We start from the raw sequence: 7,306 nt of genomic DNA on the forward strand, positions 1-7,306 counted from the left end.
ACTGAATGGTTTGGTAATAAGGAAATGCTGACAGAGTTCTTCATCAGAAAGCTCCTAGATTTGGTAATTAAACGTGCCAACAATTTGACACGTAAGGAACATTCTTTAAAATTACACGTTATACTTAAGTGTTACTTAAGAGAACTGGACTCTGTTAAACTGACGTTCTACAAACATACGACAGTTTTATTACCACTTGTAGAAACAAGCATTCCAGAGGAGCTTTAAGGAATCTGGAAGAGGAAATGTTCAGGATTGGAAGGGTTTAGAGTTTGAAATCTTTATCTGTCTTCAAGCATGTACTCGCTTCGGCTGTACATATACTGAAATTGGAATGATACAGAAAAGATTGGCAAGGCCCCTGGGCAAGGATGACTCTCAAAATCGTGAAGCGTTCCACATTTCTTTGAGGGGATGCCTGGCCGAGGCGGTAAATGCGTTCTCGATTCACCTGGAAGGACGTGGGTTCATTTCCCCGTCAGTAAGTCGAAAAATTTAAGAAACGAGGTTTCCATTTCCGGAGGTGCACATGGCCCTGAGGATCATTCATTTTACACCAGCAACAAGTACCGAGGCCATGCCTGGGGACAAAGGCGGCCGTGCGTAAAGCTAAACACTCTACCACACGGTTACAGATAATGGGAGAATTTACCATTCACTCCTCCAAGGGCCTTCATGGCCTGTGCGGAGATGACTTCGCCTCGTCCTCAAGGATGCAGAAAGAAGACAGAATTTGTGGAAAGGAAGGACGATGATGAATTCAAAAGCCCCATTTCCTTGCCAAACAACCATAAACTGGTTCAGTTTTTTATTCAGGGGGAACATGAAAGACTGCTTCATAGTAGAACCTACCTGCGACAGAGATAGTGGATACTGAATGGTCGAAGTACTGTTTCAAATGTACTGGCATCGTGCAAGAAATGTAGACGACATGAAACAAAAATTATGGTTCCAGAAGTACAATGCCCTCTCTTCATAGGTTCATTGCACAATGAGGAAGGCCAAAGATAATTTACACCGACAAAGGAAGCAATTTTATTTGGAGTAACAATCTGCTCACATCCAGTGACTGGGGCAAGATAGACGATATTGCCTAGGTACTATGAATTCAGTGGAAGTTCAACCCTCCTAATGCTGCCTGGTGGGAAAGTTGGTGGGGAAGGATCGCCCAAACAGTAAAAAAAAGAGCCCTTCGTCGTGTGCTGGGAAGAGTATCTCTAAACTATGAAGAACTGTTGATTATAATATGTGACTGCGAAGCTGTCATAAACTAACGGCCTCTCACTTACATGTCAGAAAATCCTGAAGAATTGAGTCCGGTCACGCCTAACTTGTTTCTACAAGACATGGCCTATGTGGGTACTCTTGATTTGTACTAGACAGATGAGAAGTATTTATAGGAATGGATTAGTTATATTCAGGAACTACGCCAGGACTTGAGCAAGCGATTCAGGGACGAATATCTGAGTCAACGTGTACATTGTTATAAAAATCAAATGGCGAAGCAAAAAAACATTGTTGCGACCAGAAGACGCGGATCGAATGTCCTATTGCAAAGGTGCTTCAAGTATTTCCTGGAAGAGACGGTGTGGTGAGAGTGGTACGGTTGATTAATTCTTCTGGTGAACTTATTCGACCTTTGCAGCGACTCTGCTTGTTGGAAGGATCTTCACGTTCAGATGATGATCCTGTCGTTGGCGTTGGTGACAGAGTGTTTCAATCCTCATCGTCACCACAGAAGGGGGTGCAAGGAGGTGCAAGTGACTAAAAGCGGAAGAAGGGTAAAATTTCCTGAAAAATTTAACGTTTAGGAATAGTTGATGGTTACTGTGTACAACAATCAAATGGGGGGATGTCAGAAACCAGTATGTAGTGTTTGCATTGTCTACTTCCTTGTACTTGATTGGAATCTGTTCGGTATCGAGAGGTTGGTATGTGTATTTATGCCTTCATTGGAAATGTTTTGCTCTTTGGCAGTGTTCTAAAAGAAAAAATATATTGAATCGTTATAGTTTGTGAAACGAGGTGAATATAAACGGGAATGTCTGGAGAATTAAACCTAGTATTGAAGTGTAACCTGTGTAGTGATATGTGCTTGTAACATGCAAATGATCTCTGTTGTTGATGCTGTTGGTGAAAGGATCTACGAGATGGGTAGTGTATGAGTGTCTAACGCAAAAATCTTCATATTTCCAGATGAGCCTGTGTGATTAATACTACATTATTCTTAATGCTTTCACACCTTTCCAAATATTCTATGGCGTGTCTTTTCCCTTCCACATCTCACAAGATTTGCAGGTTAGTGACAGAACCTCAGTGTCAAGTACTTTTCCTGACTTAGCTCCAACAATTATACGGTACATACTGCATGCTGAGATGAGTGTCCCGTAGTCAGCAGCTTCCATCACAAGAAACAGATATATCTCTGTTTTCACAAATATTGGCTCCCTTTGTAGCCGCAGTTAATTTCCTTAGCGATACATGAAGTAGTGAATTAAAATATTCCAGGTCAAAAAGAATTAAGTTTGTTCTTTATCATGTGAAGGAAAATTCATAATCCTGCAGAAAACATTTCAACTTGCTAAAGCCTGTCCCACACATCTGGCAAATATAACCTGCCGGTTAATGGTTCTACTTTCCTAATATTGCTCAGATACAGAATTATACATTTTTTCAGACTTCTGGCACACAACATTCACTTTACAACCTAAAACAACAATATTTCCTAACTTAATATTTACACTTCTTCCACATACACAACGAAGAAGGTTTTCTTACTCAGTAAGCAATAAATTTACATCAGCAGTTATATTTACACCAGTTACGTCAATGTAGCCTAGAGAGGCTACACGCTTTCCACTAGGTGCACTGAGGTTAGGAATAGCACATGTTTGAACTTGTCTCCTATTACTGTTATTTTCCTGTTTACTTCCCCTAAACGATCTATTCCTTTTTTTGATAGGTACACTTGCGCTTTCCCATATTTATTTTATTCACAGAACACGACACAGCAGGGTTTTCCTAGGCAAGTGTGGAGCAGATTATTTTTAACACCAAGATGACCGTGGGTGGAAAAGTAATCACGTCCCTGCGGATAGTATTCCACATGGAATTGGGGGTTCGATGGCTACGACCAGGACACCAAGAATCACGTAATTTCTATGATTATTGTATGTGATGAAAACTTCTGAGAAGAATTCTCAAGATGAACTCTAGAGCCCATTTGAATGAAAGTACAAATACTTTCTCCGCTTTGATTAGTCTGTATGCTGAAAGTACAAATTGTATGGATATTCGACTTAAGCACCGTAGATTCTGTCGGAACTAGGAGGTAAAATTATGCAGAGAATGTGAATTTAAACTCAACTGAACTTTACATTTTAAGGCCTCCTTTCACGTTCCCAAGTATTTTATGGTGGAAATAGTGCTCACATACAGTAAACTATACATTAGATCCTTTCATATTTCGACGTACGTTAAACACCAATGCAACGACTGATTACAATAAATAATATTTTCTATAACTTCGAAGTCGTGTTAATGGGCATCAACGTTTAAACTTCTCCATTCCATCACTACAACGACCTCCATGTTGTACGTTTATTTCCGAAATTTTACTATGAAACTTACATTAGGATTATGCGGATAATATGAATTTAAATGAACTTTATACTTTAAATGAACTTTGGTAGGTTGTGGAAATTCTAAGTTACCATGGAGGGAATTAAATATTTTTCCACCAATAGAGCGTATCAAAAATCAGATCACAAATAGATGTATGGCTTTTCAGGCGTTTGCTCTATTAACCAGCGTTTCGTCTGATCTGATTTTTGATATGCTCTATTGGTGGAAATATATCTAATTCTCTCCATGGGAACTTAGAATTCCGAATGGAAATTGCTGGGCGGGCATTAATTCCATGGTGGAGTTTTATCTCCCGTATGCAGTTATCAGACTGTGCCTCTTAAATAGGCTTCTGATTAGTTCACCTGCATACGCCCTAGCGTCAGTGGGTAGGGTCTGACACATCCCACTCTGAAGAGTCTAGTGTCTGACGTAAGACGAAACGCTGGTTAATAGAGCAAACGCCTGAAAAGCCACACATCTAATTTTTAATCTGATTATTGGTAGGTTATGTCGCAAATAATATTAAGTTACTAGGCAACAGTTTTCTTTGCTACCCTGAATGAAAGTTTGAACATCACCTTGACATCAATGAGTATAGTAAAGCTGCCAACTGTCAAAAAGTTATGTATGGATGACTCCCCCACCCCACATACCCCCAACTTCCCCACCATCGATAACTATTGAACGATAGGCAGAGTAGCACGGAGGCGACAATTCAGCAAAGTAAAATGTACAAAAAAAATTAGAGTATACGTACATATCGTGGCCGTTCGAACAAAAGGTCATATCTCACAATGCTCTTCCTATCCAATATTTGCCTTAAGACTGGTCACGCTACCCAACCAAATATGGGTATGCTGTCCATCAGAACAATTTTCGTTGTGTTAATTTTCATATGCTAACGTGTAAAAGAAAATGATCCTTAAGTACGCTGTGCTGTAGGAGAGCGTAAATAAGTCGTGCAAACATACATACCTACAGTGCGGTGCGGTAAGGTTCATTTTCCTTTACACGAAAGCACAGGAAAATGAATACAGAGAATGTTGTTCTGAGGGACTATATATCCCACTAGCAAGATACCCGCGCTTCGCTACGGTATCACACCGACATTTATAATTAAATGCTTAACGTTTTATATATGCCTTTGCTGGCAAGATGTAGTGTTTACAGTGCGCTATGTCTTCTGGTATGGGCTAGAATAAAATTGTTACTTTCATTGACCTGTCCCAGTCTCTTCCTTGGTTTTGACAATATGAAAGTGGCTGAGGTATGAGTGACGCTAGTAATGCTATTCCTTATGCAGCCAGTCCCTGCTATGAATGGTATAAAATGTAGCTCATAGGGTCGGTTGGTGCAGGCATTTCAGTGGGCTTGGCAGACTGATGTGCAATAGCAACTTCTATCTCGGTGGAGTAAAGCAACGGGAAACTACCTCACTCCTCATTTCCCTAGTACGCCTCTTCAGTGACACCTAGGCCATCTATGGCAGCTAATGGTGAACCTGTTGAGGATCCAACCAGCCTTCGGGCTGAATATCCAACATACATACAACGTTTTATATATAATCCGCCGAAATTCGCGATCTGACTCGTTTTCTGGGAGATTACGGCAAAGTTCCTCCCATTTTTCAATCCTTCTTTCCAGCAATCGATTTCGCACTTCCCGGGCTAGGTCCAGGTATTCCACCCATTCAGTTGGGTCCCTAAATCTTTGCCATCTTTTCCTGTAAGCATTTTTAATATGGATCAAATTCTTGAGGAGATCCGGCGTGGTGTCGTCTTGGGTGCCTTGGAGGTACTGAACCAGCGGCCGGAGTGCATTCGTAGTCATTACCCGGCCAGGACACGTTCCCAGAGCGGTCCGCACATTTTGACGACGGTCCAGAACGTTATTATTATTATTATTAGGATAGGTGATATTAGTTGAATTTAGGTTATTATTATTATTATTATTATTATTATTATTATTATTATTATTATTATTATTATTATTATTATTATTATTATTATTATTATTATTATTATTATTATTATTATTGTTCTGGACCCCACAGCAAGATGCAAGACCGCTACTTGGCCGCAAATTACATCTGCTGCCACTGTCATTACTTACAATGTGACCAGCACCATTGATATACTTCCGTGCATTATTGACCTTATTATAGATGTGGACAATTGCACGGTCAATATCATTCCAATCGTTTATTTCAAATGTGTTTACATTTTTATTTATATGCTAGGAGAATCTACTGTAAGCTAACTTTAAGTTTTCCAAAGGAAAAGATGGCTCCTGGAAACGAACCCAGGAAAGATTAAGAATGATCGGTTTATGATCAGAATAAGTACATTATGAACAGTAAAATTAATTGGTCTCTACTTTTTTACCCCACCGACGTTAATTTGATTTACATCCCCCTCCCAGAATAGAGAGGAGTGTTTCTTTATGCTTAAAGGATATTACATGCCTGTTACCTTCTGTTTTGAGATATGAGAATCCCCATAAAAGTAATTCACTTTTTTCACTTCCTTTCACACTCCCGCCCCTCCCCGCCGCCGAAGTAAATTTCCCGGGAAAAAATACTTGTTTCTTTAATAGTAAAGGATCTTCTAAATACCAATTATCACGACACTACCATCTTCATTTTTTGAGATATGTGTCCTCATACAAGGAATTCAACTTCTTTTCACCCCCGCCTCCCAAGACGATCTCCCCCAGCAACGCGGTTTTCTTTGTTTTTAAAGGAGATTCAAATACCAATTTTCACGTCTGTAACATCTTTGGTTTTTATTAGATATACGTATCCACATACAATTAATTCACCTCCGCCCCCATATATTGGATTTTCCGAGAATACGTGTTTCTTTACTTTTAAAGCAGGTTCCAGATACCAATGCTCACTTCTGCAAAATCTTTCGTTTTGGAGATAATAGTACCTTCATACAATTATTTCAACAATTTTTCAATTTTACCCAACCCCCTACGTTTTAAGTGGATTTCCGAAAACAAAAACTACGTATTGCTTTATTTTGAAGGAGATTTCAAATACCAACTTTCACGTCTATAAATCTTCAGTTTTTGAGATATCAGTATCCTAATTGAAATAATTCAACCCCTTTCCCATTCAATCTTACCCCTCTAAGTGATTTTTACGAAGAAAAAATACATGTTTCTTTATTTATAATAGAGGTAAAAATACCATATTTCCCTTCTGTAAAATATTTCGTTTTTGAGATATACTGTAGAAATGCTCATTTTAAAATTTCACCCCCTTTTAGTTAACCTTCTGCGGAGTTTCCCAAATCAAATCACCTATGTTCCTTTACATTTACAGGAGATTCCAAATAGCAATTTTTACGTCTGTAACATTTTACGTTTCTGAGATACACTGCAGTTATAATCTTTCTAAAAATTCACCCCAAATTTTCGTTCCCGATTAACCCCCATTAATTTTATTTTCCGAAAACAAATAAATACGTGTTTCTTTGTTTTTAGGTGAGATCCCAAATACCAATTTTCAGGTGTGTAATATCTTCAGTTTCTGTGATAGAAGTATCTTCATTAATGGCATTTAACGTCTTCTTCACCCTTTTTCACCCCTCCTATTGGAATTTTCCGAAAACAAATAATACTTGTTTCTTTATTTTTAAAGGAGATTCTAAATACCAATTTTTGCATCTGT

The 7,306-nt window shown here is 38.8% G+C and overlaps 1 non-coding gene across 1 annotated transcript; it reads left to right on the forward strand.

Annotated features, from left to right (window-relative positions):
• Positions 1 to 299: 299 nt before the first annotated feature.
• Positions 300 to 406, forward strand: LOC136865056 (U6 spliceosomal RNA). The gene has a single exon (XR_010859443.2). It is a non-coding gene; the product is annotated as a U6 spliceosomal RNA (small nuclear RNA).
• Positions 407 to 7,306: the final 6,900 nt, after the last annotated feature.

This window comes from Anabrus simplex, chromosome 2 (assembly GCF_040414725.1).
Source record: "Anabrus simplex isolate iqAnaSimp1 chromosome 2, ASM4041472v1, whole genome shotgun sequence".
Taxonomy (NCBI): domain Eukaryota; kingdom Metazoa; phylum Arthropoda; class Insecta; order Orthoptera; family Tettigoniidae; genus Anabrus; species Anabrus simplex.